Source organism: Podarcis muralis, chromosome 13 (assembly GCF_964188315.1).
Source record: "Podarcis muralis chromosome 13, rPodMur119.hap1.1, whole genome shotgun sequence".
Lineage (NCBI taxonomy): Eukaryota > Metazoa > Chordata > Lepidosauria > Squamata > Lacertidae > Podarcis > Podarcis muralis.
The window spans coordinates 54,375,560-54,400,494 of NC_135667.1; the positions used below are offsets into that span (position 1 = coordinate 54,375,560).

The 24,935-nt window shown below is 46.8% G+C and overlaps 1 protein-coding gene across 4 annotated transcripts in view; it reads right to left on the reverse strand.

Moving 5' to 3' along the window:
- Positions 1-24,387, reverse strand: part of GRB10 (growth factor receptor bound protein 10) — a 90,900-nt gene extending 66,513 nt beyond the window's left edge. Inside the window, exon 1 of one of the 4 annotated variants that reach the window (XM_028703025.2) lies at positions 24,228-24,387. The gene's annotated coding sequence lies outside the window, so the exon portion shown is untranslated. Of the gene's footprint in view, positions 1-23,372; positions 23,505-23,971; positions 24,106-24,227 lie in introns of those variants that run through there. The other 3 variants (XM_028703026.2, XM_028703029.2, XM_028703027.2) reach the window with 3 other exon arrangements.
- Between the last annotated feature and the right edge of the window lie 548 nt (positions 24,388-24,935).

The following is a 24,935-nucleotide window of genomic DNA, read 5'->3' on the forward strand; positions in this document are numbered from 1 at the left end:
GCCAGTTGTGGCTGCTTTCATACAGATCGCTTTATTTTTTTTTTTTTTTTTTTTATATATATTTTATTAAGGATTTTCTTGTTTTACAGAAGTGTAGTGCCTCATATATATTTTTCCCCATGTAACATTTTTACAAATCCGTTTCATTTGTTGAGGCATTAGGGGGAGAAGAAAATAAAAATAAAAATAAAAAAAGGAGAGAAAAGAGAAAGGGGGGGTGGAGAGAGGGAAGATGGATAAGGGTGGGATTGGGTGGCGGTGTTTCTATTATGTTTAATGTATGTAGAGTTTGGTGTCAGCGTGCTTGTGTTGTTCACTTGTGTTCCTTTGGTGGTGAGAGAGGTTGGGGTTGGCCTAGGGTGTGATTGTTTGCTTGTGGTTGGCTGTGGTGATCTTTGTTTTCGTGTGTGAGTGAGGTGGGTGGGTGTTTTGGATCAGGTTAGCCATATTGATTTGTATGCTGTTGGTGGATTATTGTCATTGTCCTGTTGGGCTGTGTGTGTGATAAAGGGGAGCCATACCGGGGTGAAGGCATCTTCTTCTGTTTGTCCCCGTGTCAGTTTCAGTTTATTAGTTAATTTTTCTAGTAGGGCTGTTTCCCATACTATTTGATACCATTGGTCCATGCTTACTCCTGACAGGTCTCTCCAGTGTCTGGTTATGGTGTTTCTGGCTGCTGAGAGCAGGTGGGTTATGAGTTCTTTGTGGTGTAAATGGGCATTGTTGTCTTGGAAGATGTTTAGTAGGGCCAATTCTGGGGTGGTGTCTATTACTTGCTTAGTTATTTTACAAATTTCTTGTATGGCTGTTGTCCAGAATAGTTGGATTTTGGGACACTCCCACCACATGTGGAAGTATGTGCCTGTGGAGGTGCACCCTCTCCAGCATTTTGGTGAGGTTCCTGGGTGTATTAGCGCTAGTTTCCTTGGTGTTAGGTACCACCTGTAGGTGAGTTTCAGTGTGAGTTCTTTTCTTTTCGTTGATATGGATTTAAAGGGGGGTTTAGACCACATTCTGGTCCATTGAGTGGGGTTTATCTCATAGCCTATGTCATTCTCCCATTGATTTTTGATTGCGTCTAGGGGATTTGCGAGATTTTGGAGTAGTATTTTGTATATTGCGGATACCATCCCTTTACCGTTTCCCTTTGTTGTTAGGAGGAGGTTTTCGAAGGTTGTCAGGGGCCTAGTTGCTGCTGATTTTACTGTTGGGTTGTTTAAGAGGGCATGTAGTTGGTGTTGTGTTAACCAGGGCATTTGGGTGTCTTCTAGTTTGTCTTGTATTTCTTGTGTTGACAAGGGTTTGTTATTTTTATAAAAGTCTATTAGGCGATACAAGCCTTTGGTTCGCCAGGTTTTTATCTTGAGGTTTTGTGCTGCATGGTGGAATAATGGGTGGTATGCCAGGGGGATTAGTGGGGATGGGGTTGGGGATAGTTTGCCTATTTGTGTTTTCCATGCTTTGAGCATGGTCTGTGTGTACCTGTTAAGTGTTGTGGGAATTTTCTTTAGTTTGTTTGGGAGGAGTGGGTATGTTGTGGTGCAGGTGTTTTCAATTGTGTCCTTCTCTAGGTGTACCCATTGTTTTGTCTCATCTTCTAGTATATATGGGATTATATGGCGTATTTGGTTGGCGTTGTAATATGCTTCTATGTTGGGGATTCCCCATCCTCCTTCTGAGGTGGGGAGGTGCAGGTATTTGGGGCTTATTCTTGGTTTTTTATGTGAGAAGATGAAAGAGTGTAGTTTTCTCTGCCAACTGTGAAGTTGGGTTGAGGGGATCCAGATTGGGAGGGTTTGGAATAGGTAGGTTAGTTTTGGGAGTGTGATCATTTTGATCATGGCTATTTTGTCTGAGAGAGTGAGGTTCATGTTATTCCATCTCTTTAGGTCTTTGTTAATTTGTCGCCACAGGGGCTTGTAGTTGTGGAGGTATAATTTATTGAGGTTTCTGGTTATTTGTACCCCTAGGTATCTGAACTTGGTGTGGCAAAGTTTTATTTTGGTGACCTTCGTGAGTTCTTTTTGGGTGTGAGGAGGGGTGTTGAAGCACATAGCTTCTGACTTTGTGAAATTTACCTGTAGGCCCGACACCATTGCAAATGCGTTGAGTTCTCTGATTAGGGAGGTTGCTGTGCTTATGGGGTCTGGTGTTGTGACCATTAGGTCATCTGCAAAGAGCCCTAATTTATAGGTCCTGCCTTTTATTTCCACTCCCTACAGATCGCTTTATTGAGTTTCATCTCCAAATCTGGCCCTGGGTATTCCTAAAAATCTAAGCCAGGTACCTGCCTGCCATCCTTTTGCCTTGGATATGAGAAAATGAATATGACCATTCATATACGCCATTACTGTCTGCAACTTCTATCCTTCTCAAACAACACGGCCAGAGACTCACGTCCCTAATTTGGCATCTGTGCTGTATGGCCTTATTTACTGCTGTTACGTTGAAGATAACACATCACGTCCTTCAGCATTACTACACTTAAATTATCTCAAAAAAGATAAAACACAATGGAAATTCCCCAAAAGGTACTTTACTAATCTTTCAAAAAAGAGAGAGAGAGAGAGAGATGAACTGGGCCTATTTACACTGCAGAATGAAAAGGTTCTGGGGATTAAAGTGAATTATCAGCAACTACGATTCCCAGGATGCTTTGAAGAAAGCCGTGACAGTTATGCCACTGTAAAAAAACCCAGGGATGTTTGTTGCGTGAATCGGCCTCCTGATCTTTCCTAGCCAAGTGTCCTGAATCGGACAGGCACCAAAATAAACTGTGATCACTTCCGTGGGAAAGATGACAGAATTCCCACCCAGTGGCGTAGCGTGGGGGGTGCAGGGGGGGCCGGCCGCACCGGGCGCAACATCTGGGGTTAGGGCAAATCCACGGGTTAGGGGGCGCAAATCCACGGGTTAGGGGGCACAAATCCACGGGTTAGGGGGCGCAAATTACTTGCCTTGCCCCGGGTGCTGACAACCCACGCTACGCCACTGTTCCCACCTCTATGCTAAAGTGAGGGTTCCCACCCACACCACCCCAAGATAAGGGCTTTTCTGCATGAATGCGTTAAGACTAAAAATATGGTTGTCCTTCAGACAAAAAAGCCAAGGGGCAATGGCTAGTCCTAGAGGCAGATTTACTAAAGGAAGCGACATCCAGGTCTTGCTCTTCAGTTACGTAGCATGGATCTGGCATGGAGGAGAGCAGCGTGGGAGAGACACTATCAGTTGAAACTGCCTAATGTGCCTCCATCAGGACTACTCAAAAGGAGGTAAAGGTAAAGGTACCCCTGACCGTTAGGTCCAGTCGTGGACGACTCTGGGGTTGCAGCGCTCATCTTGCTTAATAGGCCGAGGGAGCCAGCGTTTGTCCGCAGACAGCTTCCAGGTCATGTGGCCAGCATGACTAAGCCGCTTCTGGCGAACCAGAGCAGCGCATGGAAATGCCGTTTACCTTCCTGCCGGAAGGTACCCATTTATCTACTTGCACTTTGACGTGCTTTTGAACTGCTAGGTTGGCAGGAGCTGGGACAGAGCAACGGGAGCTCACCCCGTTGCGGGAATTTGAACCGCCGACCTTCTGATCAGCAAGCCCTAGCTCTGTGGTTTAGACCACAGCGCCACCCGCATCCCTGACACTCAAAAGGAGACACGTGGCCAAAAAGACACCACTGTATTGCCGAAGGTGAGGGGATGTAGGGCATCTATGAGAACTGTGGAAAGGGTTTGGCAGGGGAGGCATTAATAGTTAGGAAATAATGAGGGACCCGGTTGCAGCAACAGTTCTCAGTTACCACACTGACAGAATATTGCCAAGAAAGAGCTCATATATCACTATTGAGTAATCCACAACGCAGGACTGTCGTCAAATTTTGTACCCCAAGATTGAAAGGTGACAATTCCATTAATCAGGGTTGTGCTTTTCCTTTAAAAAAAAAAAAGAGGCACTGAACTCTTCAAATGGAAATCATGACCAAGCAGCAGAATGAAAATTTAGTCAAGGCAGTTTCTAAGGGTGAATAAGTTTTGAAAACGATAAGCCGGCCATAAATCACCAATTGCTGCAGATTTTCTTTTACAATTGAAGGCACTTAGCAAGTAGAGGCTGTTCCTTTAAATAGCACTCACAGTGGCCTATGCAAAGGCTCTGGGTATCTAATTTGCACGTCATTCATGGTTCCTGCAGATTAAATATGATGCAACAGACAACCCACCATGAACTTGGGGGGGGGGGGGGGAGACTTGCCTCACCTTCCTTTGAGCAAAAACCTCTACCAACCCAAATAATGAGTACACAATAAAACAGAGAAGTTCTGGGCAAAACAGGCCCCAGAGTTTACTCAAGGGACTTAAGCCTGGGGAGACCCACCATGGCTTATGTCTACAGCACAAGCCAAGGACCTCCGACTGTGACCAAGATACATCTTCTGTAGCTTCAGTAACAAACCCATCAGGCAGGCGTATGATGAGCGGACACGAAAACAAGTGGCCGAGCTTTCTTAGCACCATGGGAGTAGCACCCATATGTAACACTAAGCCTATGCTAGTTTGGGATGGCCTGTGAGTGCAACAGAACCATCCTGCCATTTTCTTCTTGAGCCGTAACTGTGCAAGGTCACATGCAAACACACACACCGCAACTGTAACTCTCAATGTCTGAAAGTGACCTCTGTATAGTGATTATAACATAGTGATTACTAAAAGCCTCAGCACCTAGGGCTTGCCGATCGAAAGGTCGGCGGTTCGAATCCCCGTGGCGGGGTGTGCTCCCGTCATTCGGTCCCAGCGCCTGCCAACCTAGCAATTCGAAAGCACCCCTGGGTGCAAGTAGATAAATAGGGACCGCTTACTGGCGGGAAGGTAAACGGCGTTTCCGTGTGCGGCTCTGGCTCGCCAGAGCAGCTTCGTCACGCTGGCCACGTGACCCGGAAGTGTCTCCGGACAGCGCTGGCCCCCGGCCTCTTGAGTGAGATGGGCACACAACCCTAGAGTCTGTCAAGACTGGCCCGTACGGGCAGGGGTACCTTTACCTTTACCTTTAGAACTCTTGTTTAAGTTGCCCAGTCCAGACTTTTAAATAGCCATTTGCCAACCAGGTGTAGGAGTTGCCTCCAGGTAAATCTGCAGGGAAGATTCTGTAAACAGAGCGATAGTTGGCTCCTTCTCTTCTCCTCTCATGCTGTTGACTTCCATTGGTCTGCATGGGGCAGACTGACTTAATAGTTTCTGCAGACATATTGTCTGTAGACACCCATGAGCGTTTTGTTACAGGTCCCCACTTACTCTAATATTGAACCTGATCAATTTCCCACAGCATAGCCAACCACAGATAGGAACTCCCCAGGTATGCAAAAGTCTTAATTTCACAAACTAATAAAGAGAAAAAGGACAACCTAAGACAGCCTGACAAGGACTTAGCGTGTTCACTGCCCCAGGAGCCAAAAACAGAGGGCACTTCTTCTAGAGGAAATGTTGGGGGGGGGGAGTATTGTTTAAGAGAAGACTCCTGCACCTCAGCTGAATGAGCCCCCATATCGCTCCGGCTCATGTGAGCAGGAGGTATGGGGAATTCCTCAAAGGTGCAGGCAGCCAGAAGGAGCTTGAGAAGGTGCCAGAACCTTCTCAGACTCCATCTGCCTGCCTCCAGCTTTGCCATCTGCAGGCCTTTTGAGCTGGCATGACGTATCACCAGCTCAAATTGTCTGAAACTGGCATTGCCATCTGAACCCCAACACAGGCAATTTCAACACAGTTTCAGACAATTTACCAATATATTGGTGGCCTCAACCTGAATGTATATATTGCCTTCCCTTCCTTGCATTGTACCATTCAAATTTGGTGCCAGATGAATACCTTCCTGAATACCTGGCCCTAACCCACAACATTCGGGACAAGAAGGCAACTGCGCTATAGCATTGTCCTGCTGAAGTTCAGGGACAGGTGAGCAGGAATTTATTCACCAAGCCTGCAGCACAACAGGTTTGCACTATTTGGAAGGATGTTAAAAATCCCAGTTCATCAAACCCTCGCAGACTCTGCAACGGTCTTTAACATTTTCCTTTTCCCTTTCCCGTTGAAGTAAGGGGGCAAAGACTAAAATGATCTCAAGGGACCTTAAACCCCAGCCCCACCAACACTCATTGCCCTCCAACTAATACTTTAGCCAATTAATCTGCTGATTAAAGCACACAGACTTAATTAAGTTCATTAACTTTGCACCCCTAAATTCAGAGCCAAAACCACACCCAAGCTGCCTGCATACAACCAAAGGTGTTGGTTCACTTTGCCTATCTATAGGATAGAAAGCCTTTTAGCGAAAGAGCCCCAGTGAATTCTTCGCCTTGCAAAAATATTACTGAGGGTTCCAGACGTGCCAAAGTACGATTTGCTTGGAATTTCTGTTGAACTATCTTTGACGGCACAGTATTACATCTGGGGATTCTTGAAATTGTTGAGACTTGGCAAGCTTCTCTCATTACGTCACTGCCACAATATGATTACTACTGCTTGGTGCCCTGAGCCAGGCAGTGAGGACATCCTGCTCTCCCCGTCTCAAGGCCAACACAAAGAGCAGCGTTAGAAACAGAGATATAAAAGCAAGGAGCCAAATGGCACCTTAAACCTAAATTATGGTCGCCACAACTATATGTCTAGGCGCAGTTTTTAAAAACAAGATTACAAAGCAAATGAAGACAAGGTGGGGGTTCTAGCTGAAGATGGAATAAATGCTGTGCACAAAACAGAAGCTCTTTTAAAATACAGAAGCAATCAAGTGGAAAGGCAGTCTATAAGAGATGTGACTGCAGTTTCATTCTAGCAAAACTAAAAACCTCTTGTACCCAATTAGAGGGGTAGTTTGCCAAAACCTGTATCTTTATAAATTGGTGAACAACTTTGCATAGAAAACTTATTTGATTATTTATTTATTTATATTTTTTTGCAATTTGGAGAGTTTGAGCCAGCCATAACAAAACACGTCATACAGAGAGCACAATGGGACTTAAATTTAGGTATGTATAGGACAATAACACCCAATGAACTTCATGGCTGAGAGGGGATTTGAACCCTAGTCTCCCAGGTTCTAGTCCTACAGACACTCTAACCACTATGGTAAAGGTTAAGTCCAGTAAAAGGCAACTATGGGTTGCAGCGCTCATCTGGCTTTCAAGCCAAGGGAGCCGGCGTTTGTCCGGCTCATTCACTCAGTTTGGAGAGAACCTTTTGGAGTGCCTCACAGCCTCTTTTAGTTAAAAACTACCCTGAACAATTTGGTGTCATCAGCAGACTTTGCTAACTCATCTCCAAGAAGGTCTAGAAAGATGCTGTGTCTCGTGCTGCAGACTGGGTTGAAAAAACAGACCACACACATCCAGTACATCTCACTCACTCAACCTCCATTCCTAGAAAAAACGATACAGCAAAATCCAAATAAAGGGGACAAACCTTTATTCTTCTAAGCAAGCCAGCAAACATATTATTATGAGAAGAAATGAGAAGCAAAGCAAAAAAAAGTGGAACTTCTTTACTGCCATAGCCATTTCACTTTTGAGAAGCCCCACAAGCAATAAATTGATTTAACAGTTTGGAGCTTGTGTTTGTTTACAAACCTCAACTTGTCTCACAGAGGGGTGAAAATCAGCAAGATCTCTTCTTGCTCCCCCGTCCCCACCCTGCAAGAGAGAAGCAATCTATTTGTTTGCAAACCACAATGCGTTTCTATCTGCAAAGTGTGAGATTTAAGGGGAGGGGTGAAAATCTGCCAGATCTCCCTTTCTGCCCAGTGCCCCCTGCCCCTTCTTCAGAGTTTGCTTACTTATGCAAATTGTACAACAATGAAAAATGTTCCCTCTGCCCAGGGAAAGGAGATTTTGGTCGCAAACCACATGACTGGAAATCCTGACTTGGTCGCCAGGGGGCGCTCCCGAGTTGCAGAGAGCCAATGGCGATGGGTGAATTTCGAACGCTGACCAAGAGGTATGGTCAAACGTCAGATAATACTGCTCTTCTAATGCCTTCGCCCGTCCAACACAAAGCAATGTGTGCTGGAAATCTTTCCACTATTATTATTTCTCTGAGAAAATTCAGAAATAGATTGTTTTCATACAAATCAGAACACAATAGTACTCAGATTGTACTACGAGGATGAATACTAAAGAATGCAATGTGGTTATTAAGTTTTCTGGTGACTTGGAAGCACATATAATTTTTTATGTACACTGCTCTTCAGGTGTGCTAAAAGTAGCATGCTACACATTTGCAAAACCTTCCATTACCCACCCTTAAGTGTAAAGGAATTACCGTATTTTTTGCTCTAAAAGACTCACTTTTTCCCTCCTAAAAAGTAGGGGGGAATGTGTTTGCGTCTTATGGAGCGAATGCAGGCTGCGCAGCTTTCACAGAAGCCAGAACAGCAAGAGGGATTGCTGCTTTCACTGCGCAGCGATCCCTCTTGCTGTTCTGGCTTCTGAGATTCAGAATATATTTTTTTCTTGTCTTCCTCCTCCAAAAACTAGGAGCGTCTTGTGGTCTGGTGCGTCTTATAGAGCGAAAAATACGGTATATGCTACTGAGCATGTGAATGCATTTCAAGTCTCTCCACTCCTTTTTCAATGCTTAATTCCCATTTCCAACGATAACCAAATTTAAGTCCCTTTGCTCTTATTCATGCCCTTTGCTTAGGCATGCCTTTCCCTCCTTCACTACGCTTCCCTGACCGACAACTACAGATCAAAAATTCCTAGGAGCAGAGATCTGTCTGTTATTGCATATGCAACTCTATTGTAGACTTACACTGTATGTCAATACAGGTAAGTCAATAAAAATAAATTTCCAAGTACAGCTTTGAATTTGAATATAAACATTTAAACCCTGCTAAGTACATTTTGAGTGTTTCCCCTTTACCAAATGTTTCATTCCTCCTACTTTGGGCTACCAGAAAACTTCTGAGGTATTTATTCAGCAAGTAATGGCTCGTGTTTGTTAAACAAAACAATTACGAGTCATTATGTCCAACATGCTGGATCAGATCTATTTTGGGCTGCAGATAAACCACCCCATGTCTCTGGCCAAAAGGGGGAGAAAGTAGCCGGTATTTCCCAGTGACTGTGGAGAAGGCAAGGCCATTTGCCACGCGTGGTTGAGGGAAAGGCCCATGGCGCAACGATAAAGCACACGTTTTGTCAACAGAAAATCCCAGGTTCAATCCCTGACGTTTCCTGTTAAAGATCTCAAGTTGCAGAACAGCCTGTGCTCAAGACTCTGGAGTGTTGTTGCTGCCAAAGGAGGCCGAACTTGGCTGTTCCACCAATGCTCTCAACTCAGGGCAAGGCAGCTCCTCACATCCAGGGCCAAGAGTTCTGCTGGAAGGAGAGCAGGCATGCACACAGACAGAGGAACACTTAGGGTCCCATGCGCCCCTAGCAAGGAACTGCATCGGCACCCCCACCCCCCGAAAAATCGCTTTACTGCAACAGTTACGCTACTTGTCTAAACCTTACTACTCAAAAGAAATTACCGTATTTTTTGCTCTATAAGACTCACTTTTTCCCTCCTAAAAAGTAAGGGGAAATGTGTGTGCGTCTTATGGAGCGAACGCAGGCTGCGCAGCTATCCCAGAAGCCAGAACAGCAAGAGGGATTTCTGCTTTCACTGTGCAGCGATCCCTCTTGCTGTTCTGGCTTCTGAGATTCAGAATATTTTTTTTCTTGTTTTCCTCCTCCAAAAACTAGGTGCGTCTTGTGGTCTGGTGCGCCTTATAGAGCGAAAAATACGGTAATTTAATGGCGTAAGAATGGCTCCATGTAATTTAATGGCGTAAGAACTAAAGAAAGAAAGAAGTAACGCTGCGGTCCCTGCTAGGGTTCATCATTAGCTATGGTGAGGGGCAGGGTTCAAAATTAGCAGGGCGCCAGGGCCATTTTGAGCCTAAAGATTCTCCACTTCCGAGCACCTCAAAAAGTCTGGGTGCCATTTTTTGTGCTTGGCTGACATTCAAGGATTACTGAAATGTATGTGCTTTGAAGACTCAAAGTATATGCTAAGGCATGGGTAGGCAAACTAAGGCCCGGGGACCAGATCCAGCCTGCCAATGGTCTGGGAATCAGCGTGTTTTTACATGAGTAGAAAGTGCCATTTTATTTAAAAAGCATCTCTGAGTTATTTGTGGGGCATAGGAATTCGTTCATTTTTTTCTTCAAAATATAGTCCGGTCCCCCACAAGGTCTGAGGGACAGTGGACCGGCCCCCGGCTGAAAAAGAGAGACAATATGTTAAGGAGTTTGCAATAAAGAGTAGAGTGTTTTGAAAACTGAAGTATGGTACCAATATTTTTATTATAAACACCAAATTAAACATGTTACAGTGGTACCTCGGGTTAAGAACTTAATTCGTCCTGGAGGTCTGTTCTTAACCTGAAACTGTTCTTAACCTGAAGACCACTTTAGCTAATGGGGCCTCCTGCCGCCACCGCACGATTTCTGTTCTCATCCTGATGCAAAGTTCTTAACCTGAGGTACTATTTCTGGGTTAGTGGAGTCTGTAACCTGAAGCGTCTGTAACCCAAGGTACCACTGTATTAACAATTTCTGTTTAAAATGTGATATTAACAATGTGTCACTTATGAGAATTGTGTATTGCTTCATGCTTATCAAAATAAGATATAAAAAGTGTTGCCGAGCCTGCACACCCCCCAATGGCGACTAGACAATTGTTTTAGCGCCCACAACCCAGGTCCCAGGAGCCATCTGGTTCCTAGCTTTTCTATCTTGTTACTCAGCTAGACTGGTAAAAAAAAAGCGATTTATATGCACCGTATGTGCGATACAACACTGTGCCACCAGATTGCGAAGTGGAGTCCCATTTTTCTCTAACTGTTTTCCCTATTTAAACTTACATTGCTTTAAACTGAAACGCTTCTTTGATGTGTCTAGTATCCAGCCCCCGTTTCTAGCACCGGTGAGAAGTGTATACAATAATGCATGTTGTGGAGAAAGTGCATACAGATAAGTTTTTTCCTCTTTCATAATAATAATAATAATAATAATAATAATAATAATAATAATAATTTATTATTTATACCCCGCTCATCTGGCTGAGCTTCCCCAGCCACTCTGGGCGGCTCCCAATCAAATGTTAAAAACAGTACAGCATTAAATATTAAAAACTTCCCTGAACAGGGCTGCCTTCAGATGTCTTTTAATACTAGGACCTGGAGTCATCCACTGAAAGCAAATGGTGGAATATACACAGAGCTATGGAATTCATTCTCACAAAGATGCAGAGATGGTCACCAAAATGGACTGCTTTCCAAGAGACCTAGATATAACAATGGATGATAGAGGACCATCGTGGCTTGCTTGCAGTTATGACAACTGCAGGCAACCTCCAACATCAGGGGAGGCAGACTTCTGAAAGCCAGGTGCTGGGGAACAATAGCAGGAGGGCCGCGTGGGCTTCCTGTGGGCATCTGGTTGGCCACTGGTTGCCAGGCCTTTGATGCAGCAGAACCCAACCTTCCCCATCTCCCACTGCCGAAACGCCAATCAGGCCCACAACTCCTTCGTGGCGCATGTTCTAGTTATCTCCCGCTTGGACCACTGCAATGTGCTCTACGTGGGGCTACCTTTGAAGGTGACCCGGAAACTACAACTAATCCAGAATGCGGCAGCTAGACTGGTGACTGGGGGCGGCCACCAAAACTACATAACACCGGTCTTGAAAGACCTACATTGGCTCCCAGTACGTTTCCGAGCTCAATTCAAAGTGTTGGTGCTGACCTTTAAAGCCCTAAACGGCCTCGGCCCAGTATACCTGAAGGAGTATCTCCACCCCCATCGTTCTGCCCAGACACTGAGGTCCAGCGCCGAGTTCCTTCTGGCAGTTCCCTCATTGCGAGAAACAAAGCTACAGGGAACCAGGCAGAGGGCCTTCTCGGTAGTGGCGCCCGCCCTGTGGAATGCCCTCCCACCAGATGTCAAAGAGATAAACAACCACCTGACATTCAGAAGACATGTGAAGGCAGCCCCGTTCTGGGAAGTTTTTAATGTGTGACATTTTAATGTATTTTTAATCTTTGTTGGAAGCTGCCCAGAGTGGCTGGGGAAACCCAGCCAGATGGGCGGGGTTGTTGTTGTTTAGTCATTTCGTCGTGTCCGCCTCTTTGTGACCCCCTGGACCAGAGCACGCCAGGCCCTCCTGTCTTCCACTGCCTCCTGCAGTTTGGTCAAACTCCTGCTGGTAGCTTCGAGAACACTATCCAACCATCTCGTCCTCTGCCGTCCCCTTCTCCTTCTGCCCTCAATCTTTCCCAACATCAGGGTCTTTTCCAGGGAGTCTTCTCTTCTCATGAGGTGGCCAAAGTATTGGAGCCTCAGCTTCAGGATCTGTCCTTCCAGTGAGCACTCAGGGCTGATTTCCTTCAGAATGGATCAGTTTGATCTTCTTGCAGTCCATGGGACTCTCAAGAGTCTCCTCCATCACCATAATTCAAAAGGGTTTTAAATTATGTTTTGATGGGCGGGGTTCAAATAATAAATTTATTTTTTATTATTATTATTATTATTATTATTATTATTATTATTATTATTATTCGCTTCACCAGCACGGCAGAACTAGTCGCAGTACCCACTGGGTCCCAAGATACAGCCAAGGGGAGCACTAGAGGGGACTGCAGCTAACAGTAGTGTTGCCCACACCTTCTGTCCTCAGAGCAGCTACTGAGTGGTGTGCACAGAGAGCTCCAAGGTCTCTGCCTACTTTCTGTAAGCAGGGGAATAGACGCAATGGGCAAAATCAGTGCCTCTATCTATCTATCTATCTGGGGGACGCGGGTGGCGCTGTGGGTAAAAGCCTCAGCGCCTAGGGCTTGCCGATCGAAAGGTCGGCGGTTCGAATCCCCGCGGCGGGGTGCGCTCCCGTTGCTCGGTCCCAGCGCCTGCCAACCTAGCAGTTCGAAAGCACCCCCAGGTGCAAGTAGATAAATAGGGACCGCTTACCGGCAGGAAGGTAAACAGCATTTCTGTGTGCGGCTCTGGCTCGCCAGAGCAGCGATGTCACGCTGGCTACGTGACCCGGAAGTGTCTCCGGACAGCGCTGGCCCCCAGCCTCTTGAGTGAGATGGGCGCACAACCCCAGAGTCTGTCAAGACTGGCCCGTATGGGCAGGGGTACCTTTACCTTTACCTCTATCATCTATCTATCTATCTATCTATATATATATATCCCACCTTTCCCCCCGAACTTAAGACGGTTCACAGATAAAACGGGAACTGTTAAAAACATTGGGCGGGGTGGGGGACGACAATAACTGTAAAACAAGTAAATATTAATAGAATTAAGCTGCATGTAGCTCCCTTGGTAAAGCATGAGACTCTTAATCTTAGGGTCGTGCGTTCAAGCCCCACATTAGACTAGATGACCCTCGTGGATCCCTTGCAATTCTACTATTCTGTGCTTCTCTCTCTATAAATATACAAGATATATAAATACAATAAAAACAGCATGGTACCAGCCCCCTCATTCGAAGCAGTCAGTTCCCCAAAGCATGTTGGAACAAGGAGACAACAAGGAAGGAGCCAGTGTGGCTTCTCTAGAGAGGGAGTTCCAAAGTCTGCATCCCCACCAAGTGTGGATTGGGGGGGCGGGGACCGAGAGACGGACCTCCCCTGAAGATCTCAAAAGCTGAGCAGGTGCATACAGGGGAACACAGTCCTTCAGAGAGTTGGACCTACCTTGCAGAGCTTTGTGGGTCACAACTAGTGCCTGAATTTCCCCTGGAAACAGTCAGTCAGAGGAGATGTTCTAGTTATAGGGAAACCGTCTGCTCCCTATAACAAACTGCCATCAGCCCCAGCAAATCTAAGTGGTGGCATCTCTCCAGAGCCTGGCAAAACCTCAGGGAACACGCTGACTAGCATAGCCTCACAGGTTCGTCCGCATGGAAGCAGGACACAGGCCTGTGGACTTCTGCCCCCAGCCCTGGCAGCTCCTGGCAAGGGAACACTTTCACGTGGCTCTGCAACGCTGCCTGGAGCCCGATGCGTTCTGACAACCACCAACACGTGAAATGTTCATTTTAAAAAGTTAAGCTTAGGCCACCTCCATCCTCACTCCCTGCCATCACTGCCAAGATGGCTGCCTATCTGGCCAGAAAGGAACTGGAGCACCCTCAAGGGGCGACCCATCTTTACAATGAATCACGGTGCTCTCTCGCGGCAAGGGCAGGAGAAAGGTCCCTCTGCTCCACAGCCCTGCAGGGTCAGAAGCAGGCATCCCTGCTACGCTCTGCCAAGAAAGCTCCTGGCTTCGCTTCCGGGTAGGCCAGGTGCCCTAAACTCTCCCTAACTGGCCCTTTTTTATTTCCTAAACTTCGTGCACCACTGGATTGCAGGAAAATACTTCAAAGTGGTTTACGAAGAAAGGTAAAACAATGAAATTATAACAAGAGGGTTTGCAACCATAATTTAAAACATACATGGACGGTAACTACATCCATTTCTGAAGGAAAATCTTAAGAGGACACACCTCTGGAAGAAGTATTTTATCTCCAGTTAGCTGGAGTTGCCAACCAGTCACAGTATTGCATTGTTCTACCCCAACCACAATGGGCCTACTCTGAGTAAGAAATGCCCTGGATACAAACCTTTACTCTTGGGCCAGTTGTCAGAATTAGGGAACCGAGTCAAAAGAAATAAATGTTCCAACAGAGCTGGGTTTGGTGTTAACATGCACACAAGGTCACCCTAAGGAAGTGGTGGGAGACTTAGTCATGCAACGCAGGTGCGGGATGGAAAATCTTTCTGCTGAGAATGCAAACAGTGCTACTCCATATAGCTGCACGATATATATACAAAAAACATGTAGGATGGTGGCATCATTTTGCAGGATGCAGAACTTGCGAGGCATGTGCGTTGATTTCCTGCAGACATGCTGATGTGGCAACAAGCTTCAAATGAAATCCACACTTCTCTCATTCAGCCTGCAAGCACTTAACTTATCGGCCCAGCAGGAAAACCTGTGCAGGGCACTTACACCTAGATAGATATAGATAGATATAGATATAGATATAGATATAGATATAGATATAGATATAGATATAGATATAGATATAGATATAGATATAGATATAGATATAGATAGATAGACAGACAGACTGAGGCCGAGGGGAGGGCAAGGCACAGAAAATGCAGTCACTTGCTTCAAAGGGAACATTCTGCACTAGGACTGAGAGATAGCTGGTTTTCAGCATAGTGATATATCACCAGCTAAACACTGCAATATACCGATATATCACAATGTCTGAAATAAGGATGAAGCAACGTAGAAGTATTGGCTGGCTTCAGTTTTTCTCACATTGTGATTTTTGCATACCACGCACGCGTGCATGCACGCACACAGACACAGACAGATCATGATTCACAATATATTCCCAGGTCAAAAATTATGAAGCTGATATCACGGTATAGACTTCAAACTGGTTTTGGATGATATATCGATATATTTCCCAGCCGTATTCTGCACGTGCTCAGGGTTCTCAGCCCTGAAGGTCCCAGAACTTGTGTTATGAAGAGGCAGAATACAGATCACAACTGACTAGGAAATCACGACTGAGCTCCCAAGATAATTTACTGTGGGAAGAAAAGAAGAAGAAGAAGAAGAGTTTGGATTTGATATCCCACCTTTCACTCCCTTTAAGGAGTCTCAAAGCGGCTAACATTCTCCTTTCCCTTCCTCCCCCACAACAAACACTCTGTGAGGTGAGTGGGGCTGAGAGACTTCAGAGAAGTGTGACTGGCCCAAGGTCACCCAGCAGCTGCAGGTGGAGGAGCGGGGAAGCAAACCCGGTTCACCAGATTACGAGTCCATTGCTCTTAACCACTACACCACACTGGCTCTTCTTGTGATTTGGCATGGAGCTTCTGGGATGAACAGGAATCACTGCTTCTGAGTAGATTTTGTAATTAATATAGGTACTGTGTTCTAATAAAAATGCATGCTTCAGATAATTTGAGTACCATTTGACAAATCAAATGTCAAGCCTGATCTCCAATCTCTCCAATCACATGAGCTGCAGGGTAGATCACTTTATCCAAGATAGAGGGTACTCTCTATCCGAGAGAGTACATATCACAAATGCACACACACCTGGCGTTTCTACACATATTTTGTTCATGCCGCCAAATCTGGAACCAATTGACACTTCAACTTATTCTCATATTAAATTGGTTCAGGTTCACATAAATCATGTTCCTGGGTGCAATTCTATGGCGTCCCAAAGCAGGGCAAATTAATTTTCAAATTTGTCTTTCACCATAAACAAAACATAACAAGTTTTGTATTTCAGTATAGAACACTGAAGATGCTACAGCTGGGCACTAGCATTCCTCACCTAATTCAAGGAGAGAATGAGATTAGTCCGCCAGGTACCACAAACAATAAGAAATAAGTAGATATCTTTATTCCTCTTTGAGTCAAGCATCAGATCTCCCGCCAACTCTGAGCTAGTCAGAACTTATTCCAGAGAGAACAATCAAATGGTTGTGCAGCGGTTGCCAACCTTTTTGGGCCCGTGGGCACATTTGTGAACTACAGAAACTGTTGTGGGCACCGCAAAAGCACACCACAATCAAGTCTATTTGCTACAATTCTATTGGCTTATCTCAACTCTAATTTTGGGAGGCGGGGCCTGCAGGTGCCAAAAAACACGCCTGGCACCAACTGCTGCTGAACAAATTAGAAACTATAATGCTACTGAACATTTGTGCCCTGTCAAAATGTGTGCTCCCAATTTCTCAAATGTTTTATTCCCTTGTGAAAGAGGCTTCTGGTTTTTCTCCCTCCTTCTCAGAGCACTTAAGAATTTCTGTAGAATTTGATGAGTGTGGGGCTTGAGCTTTCCTGAACACTGCAGAGTTTTTCTTTCAAATAAACTTCACGCCAGCTCTGTGCAGCCTTTCCGGGCTGCCCATATTTCCCAATCTGAAAAAGCCCCATGGGAGGAGCTCATGATACTTTCCACATGGCTTCAAATTGAAGCACAAGGACTCAGGAAGGCTGCAGTGTTCAGGCCACTGGTGAGATGATCTGCAGAATTAAAGGAAATTCACCATCACGCCTCCCTTGGTCACCTTAAAAATAAGGTTAGTGCAGGAAGAAGAAGAAGAAGAAGAAGAAGAAGAAGAAGAAGAAGAAGAAGAAGAAGAAGAAGAAGAAGAAGCAGCTCAACCACCCATAAGAATTTCATCAAAATTCTCTCTGCCCTTTGATAACTTTTGAATGCAATTTATTTTCTTATTAATTGATGGAGAACTTTTTTTAAAAAAAAGCAGGTTTTTTAGTTCCACATTACTGAAAACACAAGATTGGTTTGGATGGGTTCCCCATTGTTTGGCCTCCAACAGAACCAAACAGGTGAGAAGATCACCTCGAACATATGCTCACCTGTAGAGGGACTTGTAGAGATATCTCTGAGGCAAGGCTCTGCTCTGTTGATTTATCTTCATTATGAGCTTCCTGCCTCTACATGAACTGTTTCTGGACCCCTGTTTTGCTCTGTTTTAATTCCTCTTTTGTTATTGGTTGGGGAACAGATTGTAAAATTATAAATTAACTTATTTTTAAAAACGGAAAGCAAGCATGTATGAACTGAAGCACTGATACAAAAGGACTCCCTTTTAAAAAGAGGCAGCATAGGAACCCTGGATCGCTAAAGCAACTTCTAAGAGATGCGAGCTGATTTATATCAGAGCTAATTGTTAAAACCGGCAGAGGCATAATTACAATAAAATGTTTGTTTCCATTCTGTTTAATACCAGCCTGTGCCTTCAGATTACAGGCTGGCGAGCCACAAGTTATCCTCTCCTAACTGGGCACTTGTCTAAAATAGATGCACTATTTTTAGCAAGGTACTTAAGTATCTCAACTACAGCCTGTGCAGCAAAAGGCTGACATATGTCACTTTCTCATTCCAGGAGGAAAAATTCAATATTAAAAACAAGTACACATGCAAGACATCTTGACCGGATGTCTTGGGCTTTCAAATATTGTTTTTAGTTCTACCCTTAAAATAACAACATAAATATGGGAGGGAGGGTAAAATAAAGGATGGACCGCTCATACAGGTTGATGAAGAGCCTACTGGGGGTGGGGAGAAGGGGGGAGAAATGCCACAAAATACTTTCCCGGAGCCACAGCAATGATTCCTTTCATTTTCAATACAAGACTCTAGAATAGCTTTCTGGAAAAGGCAGATGGGCTCCAAGGGGCAGAGCTTTTTGACAGCCTTTCCCAATTCTCCTGATATTAGGTTGATCATATTAGTCCTATTGAAGTGTCCTAGAAATCAGGAAATGTAATACAAGATGGGGCGCTCCAACCCCTATCTCCCAGTCTAAGTTGGAGGGCAGCTATCAGAAACAAGGGAGCCTTTGCAACTGCTTCCCAACCAGTGTCAGATTTATGTACAGTGGTACCTCGGGTTAAGTACTTAATTCGTTCCGGAGGTCCGTTCTTAACCTGAAACTGTTCTTAACCTGAAGCACCACTTTAGCTAATGGGGCCTTCCGCTGCCGCCGCGCCACCAGAGCCCAATTTCTGTTCTTATCCTGAAGCAAAGTTCTTAACCTGAAGCACTATTTCTGGGATAGCGGAGTGTGTAACCTGAAGCGTATGTAACCCGAGGTACCACTGTATAAGCTAAACAAGCTATAGCTTAGGGCCCCACTCTCTTGGGGGCCCCAAAAAAATTTAAAGGGGAAAAAACTGGATGTACATTTCAAAAATTTAAGATAAAAAAAACAAATAAAACAAAACCTACATACAACAACAGTGTTTTGTGTTGTGTAGGCTCCTATGATGTAAGTAATGGCCCCCGCCTGCTATATAAAGGGCCCCATCACCTTCAGTAGCTTAGGACCTCAACAAACCTAAATCCGGCCCTGTTCCCAACTTGGGAGCAGGGCAGGATTGGCAGTGCCTCCAGAGTCCTTTTGCCCAAGCTCCGCCTTTACCTGCCCCACAGCTGACATCCTCTATAGGACATCAGGTGGAAGCCAGGTGGGGCTGGCTTGACCTTGTGGGCCTGTTGGGTGGGGCAGGCACACCTAACCAGGCCTGTGTTCCAGAGGCTCCCTGCCTCTGCTAGACACCTCATTGTCATTTAAGACCTCAGTACTCAACCTAGAACTCTCTCCTGAATAGAACTATGGTTTTGCCACTTGCACAGTTAAGCTCTGAGCTACAGATAGAGATCGAGATATGAACCAAAGTAAGCAGTTGGGAGGAAAGGAGGGGATTTATTAAGCACTGCTCTATTTATTCCATCTGAAGCAATTCTGATAGCTTCTGGATTCCCCTTTGAGAAAAAACACATTTAAAAAATGACAGCCAACAAATAATATCTTTTTGCTTATTACATTTTTAAAAATAATCTTTTCATAGGGCGGGCACAGTTGGTAAAGGTAAAGGACCCCTGACAATTAAGTCCAGTCACGAACGACTCTGGGGTTGTGGCGCTTTACTGGCCGAGGGAGCTGACATTTGTCCGCAGAAAGTTTTTTCAGGTCATGTGGCCAGCATGACTAAGCCGCTTCTGGCGAAACCAGAGCAGCGCACGGAAACGTCGTTTACCTTCCCGCTGGAGTGGTACCTATTTATCTACTTGCACTTTGACGTGCTTTCGAACTGCTAGGTGGGCAGGAGCTGGGAGTGAGCAACAGGAGCTCACCCTGTCACAGGGAATCGAACCGCCGACCTTCCGATCGGCAAGCCCTAGGCTCTGTGGTTTAGACCACAGCACCACCCACATTTTTAAATTAAGGTTACCAGACATCCCCGTTTCCCGGGGACAGTCCCCAGATTTACAAATCAGTCCCCATACAAAATCAATTGAAGTTGAAAAGTGTCCCCGGATTCATTGAAAAAAATCTGGTAACCTTATTCTAAATATTACTTGTGTATTTTACGTTGTTTTATCATTGCTTTCAATGTTCATTTTTTAGTAAGTCACTCCAAAAAGCAACTAATAAATTCATCTTTTTCCGAACCAAAACTACTGTCATTCGGATATCCTCAGTTTTTATGCTGTTTATGTAGATGTGGAGATAAGCCATCTCTCATTGTCTTTGAAGTGCAACCATTTCCTCTCTTATAAGACACTCCCATTCAGTTGCCACCATCTGCGTCAAGAAATCTGTTTATCAAGGTATAAACATGAGCAAGTGGCAAATCCAGCTCCCCGTTAGAGTGGTCTCATTCACATGCCAGGTTATGCCATGCAACATGGATTAACGTGCACAAATCAATCACACTTGCTTCACTCCTGCTCACTCCATTTGGGAGCTAAGAAGCCACAAACCCTGGTTTAGCATTGCACGCGAACCAGGAATTGTGGTTTGTTTCACTCTGAACAAACCATGATAAGTTAAGGTCAGGGACAGTGGTTTCTGTCCTGCAGGAATCAGACAGACCACTGTGTAATAAGGGTGTAGCAGAAAAAACCAATATATCTTGTACATGAACCAGGCCTAAGGAATCTGCAGCCCCTCAGAGGTTGTCACAGCTCCAGCTCCCATGGCGAACGGTCAGGGACAATGGGAGCTGTAGTCTAATGTCTGGAAGGCCAGTTTTTCCATCACTTCCCCGCCCCATGGTACAACAATACAGCTACTTTTTGTTATTAGATTTTCCAGTTCACTCACAGTCTGCTGTCAGCAAAGGACTTAGTAGTAATCTCCAGCGCACTGCTAAGTTACACCATCCTGATCTGAGGCCACTTTCATTAGAATACTTGCTGTCATGATGATAGTTGGTCCAAACCTTTTCCCTTTAGAAGGCAGGTAGGCTAGGCTGGTATTTGAACAGGGTTCTGCTTGTCTAAACACTAACAAAATATTCCTTTCAGATATGTGTACGGAGGTTTTCTGCTTCAGTCGAAGTTCTGGAGCAGAACGCAAACGGCATCTATTCTCAAGTCCAGATTCATGGATCCTATTGAAGATGACGGCCAGTACTTTGCTATAATGGGATATGCATTTGAATGTAGTCCGTGAAGGCAGAGGTTCCTTTTGTGTTTACATTGTTTTGTCTTCTTCCTTTAGAACATCTTATAAACACTCATAATTCCAAGCATCCGAAAGCTGAAAAAAGAATCTTCCAAAAGGAGACTAAAGTCAATTGAGTTTCTCAATAACTGTTTGCGGCAATTTGGAAAACTAAAATTTGGAATCCTGTCACTTTTGGAAGGAGACTCTCTAGTTTTGGGAGTACATGTTTTTCTCCAACTGCTTTAAAGATTTACACAGATCCCTATTTTCCCATTTTTCAGGACTGGGACCACTGATGCACAGCACAAGGGAGCCGCAGAGACTTTCTTAATTATGCAAAGTTCCTTCTTCCTTCTCAGTGGCACTCCAACCGTATGAAATTAAGGGAATTGGGAATCTGTGGGGTGTTTGTACACCATCTAGTGTGGTGTCAAATGTTTAAACAATGTCTACCGGATCATCTCCATGAATAGGATATCCCTAGATTACTTCCCAGAATCCTCTGCAACACTCGGGGATTCCATAGCAGACCAGAAAACCTTCCTTGAAGTTAGAAAGTTTGGAAACTGGTACTACCAGTCTTTACTCACTGCTGCAGTTAGACACCAGCTGACATTTCCCAACCGAAACAGACCATCCTGAAGCTGGATGGGCAAGCACATCCAACTGCTGCATCAGCATTCTGATATTATTATGCCTTAAAACATCATGTAAAGCTCCAAATCCGCCAATGATTCAACATCAGAAAGATAGGCAAGAGGACAATCCAACCACAGAAAAATATTTTCAAGTCCTAATGATTTTGTGCAAGAAAGGAGGGAAAGGAGTTAAGCTCTGCTGAAATTAGTAAGAAGGGACCTAAGGCTATGTACACATTCGGGGAGAAAGCCCCATTTAACCTAATAATCTATTCAGAAACAACTGCTTCTAAATGATCTACACAAGTTTAATATGTAGATTTGCCACCTTCACTTTGGCTAGATGCTACCTTGGAGGTATTTAAGCAGAGGCTAGATGGCCATCTGTCAGGGATTCCTGCATTGAACACTACAATGCTTCGAACACTACAATGCTACGATCCTACGATCTCAACTACACTTCTTTACTGCAGCTTGCCCTTACAGCAAGTCACTTGCCCCAGTATGCGAGAGAGAGAAACACATACAATGGAAATAGAAATGGCATCAACTATGGCAGAGGTTTTTAAACTGTGGCCTGTGGAAAGGCTGCACTTATTTTCCTCAATGTGATCATAGAATCATCGAGTTGGAATAGACCACAAGGGCCATCGAGCCCAAATGATGGAGGACTGAATTATGGAGGACTGAATTATCCAAAGGTTAACAAGCCCCTAGGCCAGGCTCCATGGTTCTCATAATGCAGCGCTGGTTTTGATGACAATGGGAAAGAAGGCTTTGCTTTTCACATCCCTCTACAATATGGGATTTTCATCACTTGCCACCCTCAAATCCAAATACAAAAATAAGATGACTGCTGAACCCAACCTAAGGCTAAAGCTTACAAAGATTACGCCTGACGTTCGCTCAGAAAACATTTGCACCGGACTAGATCACAATTAATATAATGAGTTGGAAAGGTACTTTTGATTAGTAGAATGAGAAGTTTAAGTGGTCCAATAAGATGCCAAGAAAGGGGTTCATAAAATGAGTTTGGAAACTGTGCTAATGTAAAACAGTTGCTGTACCAACTTTACCAACACACCAATGCAAGGGCGCAAAAGGAAGCAACGTTTTCCCTCTGCCAAAGCAGGTAATGTTCAACAAATAGACAAGTGGGGGGGGGGGGGGAGATTTGTAAGATGATGCTCCGAGTACACCCCCATGGATACCATCATCAAAACAGATGAAGAGGGAAGCAACAGCTGCCAAAGGATTGGGATAGCTTTCTGCAAGCAGTGCCTACAAAACAGTAATAAGCAGCAGTAACCTTCAGAAGTGCCTTACATAATTTAAGGCCAGTTGATGGCCCTGCATTGTGCAGAGAAACCAAGCACTTTTCACCCCTGCATTCATGCCAAGAACCTCCCTTTGGGGGGGGGGGGGATTTATTTTCTAAAAAGATGCACCATAATTCTGCGACCTCCACCACTGCTCTGGCTTATCCACCCTTCGGAAAAGGCGGCGAAGGGAAACAAAAAGTTTGGGGGATCCTTTTTGCCCCAAATATCCCGTGCCACACGCGCCATCGTCGCCAACAGACAGTCGTCGCAAGAGAGCGGCCACAACGTGGCTGGCAAGACTCCGTCGGCGCAGCCCCGAAGCCGGCGCCTTCCCAGCTCAGCCTCTCGCCCGCAGCCGGGAGCCTCGTTTCTTACCGGACGAGGAGAGCCCGAGCTCTCTTCCGCCTCCGCCTCCGCCCAAAGCAGCCTCCTCTCGGGCACTTTCCCGGGACAAGCGCGGCCCCCGACCCGCACCAAGGGCAGCGCGCGCCGGAGCGGCGGCGGCGATTGGGAGAGCCGGGCAAGCCCCTCCGCTCGGGTTACTTGCAGAAGGGGAGGCGGAGACGGGCTGGCTCCACCCTGGTTTTATGATGCAATGTGGAAAGGGCACCGAGGCTCCGGAGAAGTCTCGCCCGCCTTGAAAGGAGAAAAGAAAGAAAGAAAGGGAAAAGAAGGCGAAAGCGAGCCGAAAACCCGGGCGCCGCATCTCCCCCCGCGCGCAAAGTTGCCCGGAGGGACGCGGCTGGCCAGCCATCCTGCGCGCGCGCTTCGCCAACTCGCCGGAAAGTCGGCAGCGCCTCCTTCCCAGCCCGCGCGGCCCGGATCTGCGGCGGAGGGGCGAGGGGAACTTCTCCGCTGCCGGGACGGGCAGAAACTTCCTCGCCTTTCTTAGGCAGAGGGGCCGCTGCGCGCCCGCCTCTCCGCCGCCGCCCCTTCCGCGGCTGTGCCCGCCGCCCGCCCGCCCGCCCGCTCACCAGCTAGGACCCGGTCCGGGCTCTGTCCCCGGCAGCCCTCGGCGCGCCCGCGTGGCTCCCGCTCGCCTTCCTGGCGCGGCCCTCCGAGCAAGTTTCGGACCGGCCGGGCAAGAGGGAGAGGGAGGGACCCGCCGAGACGGGAAGGGGCAGCTCTTCCTTCGGGAGGAAGGGGAGGGGGATGCACGGAAAGCGGGTGGGGGCAACGCCGCCCTGGAATGAAGCGACCCCCCCCGGGGGCGGGAGAAGGGACCCCAACCTGCGGCCGAGGCCGGCGAGCTGCCCTCCAGGCGTCCGTCCTCCGGCAACTCCGGGCTGCGCGCCGCCGCCTTCTCTTGCTGCTGCTGCCCGCGCTCGCTCGCTCGCTCGCCTGGCTCCTCAGCTGACTCGCCTTCCCCGCTCCCAGGCATCGCCTCCGCCTCCGCCGGGCTTTAAACCCTCCCCCGCCGCCGCCGTCCCCTCCCGCCGCTTGTTGCGCGCAGCCGCAACCGACGGCGCCCTGGGCGCGCGGGGAGCAGGCACCGGGCAAGCCGGCGGACGAGCAACGCCGCCTCTCGTCCTGCACCGCCGATGGGGCTCCCGGGCCAGGCGCGGCTACCCGGCGAGGCGAGCCTTCTGCCTCGGGGACCCGGCCGGACTTTCTTGGCGGGACGGCGGCGGCGTTGGCGACTGGGTGGTGGGCGCCGAGGGGCCGCTCCGCAAGGCGACGCCAGCCCCTTCCCCCTCCGGGCAGCCATGTTCTGGGCGGCCGGGCTGCGCCCTGCGAAGGGCCCTCGCTCCGGGGCGCAGCGGACGCCTGGCGGCCGGCGAGGCGAGGCGAGGGCAGGCCCGCTCCCTGCGCCGGCATCTGCCCGGGAGGGCTGGGCCCCGAAACCCCGGGCGAGAGCGGGGAAACAGGGCTGCTCCCGAGCCCTCTCTGCACAGCTTCAGGTCGCCTCTCCGCCGGTTGCTCTCGAGAGATGGTCGC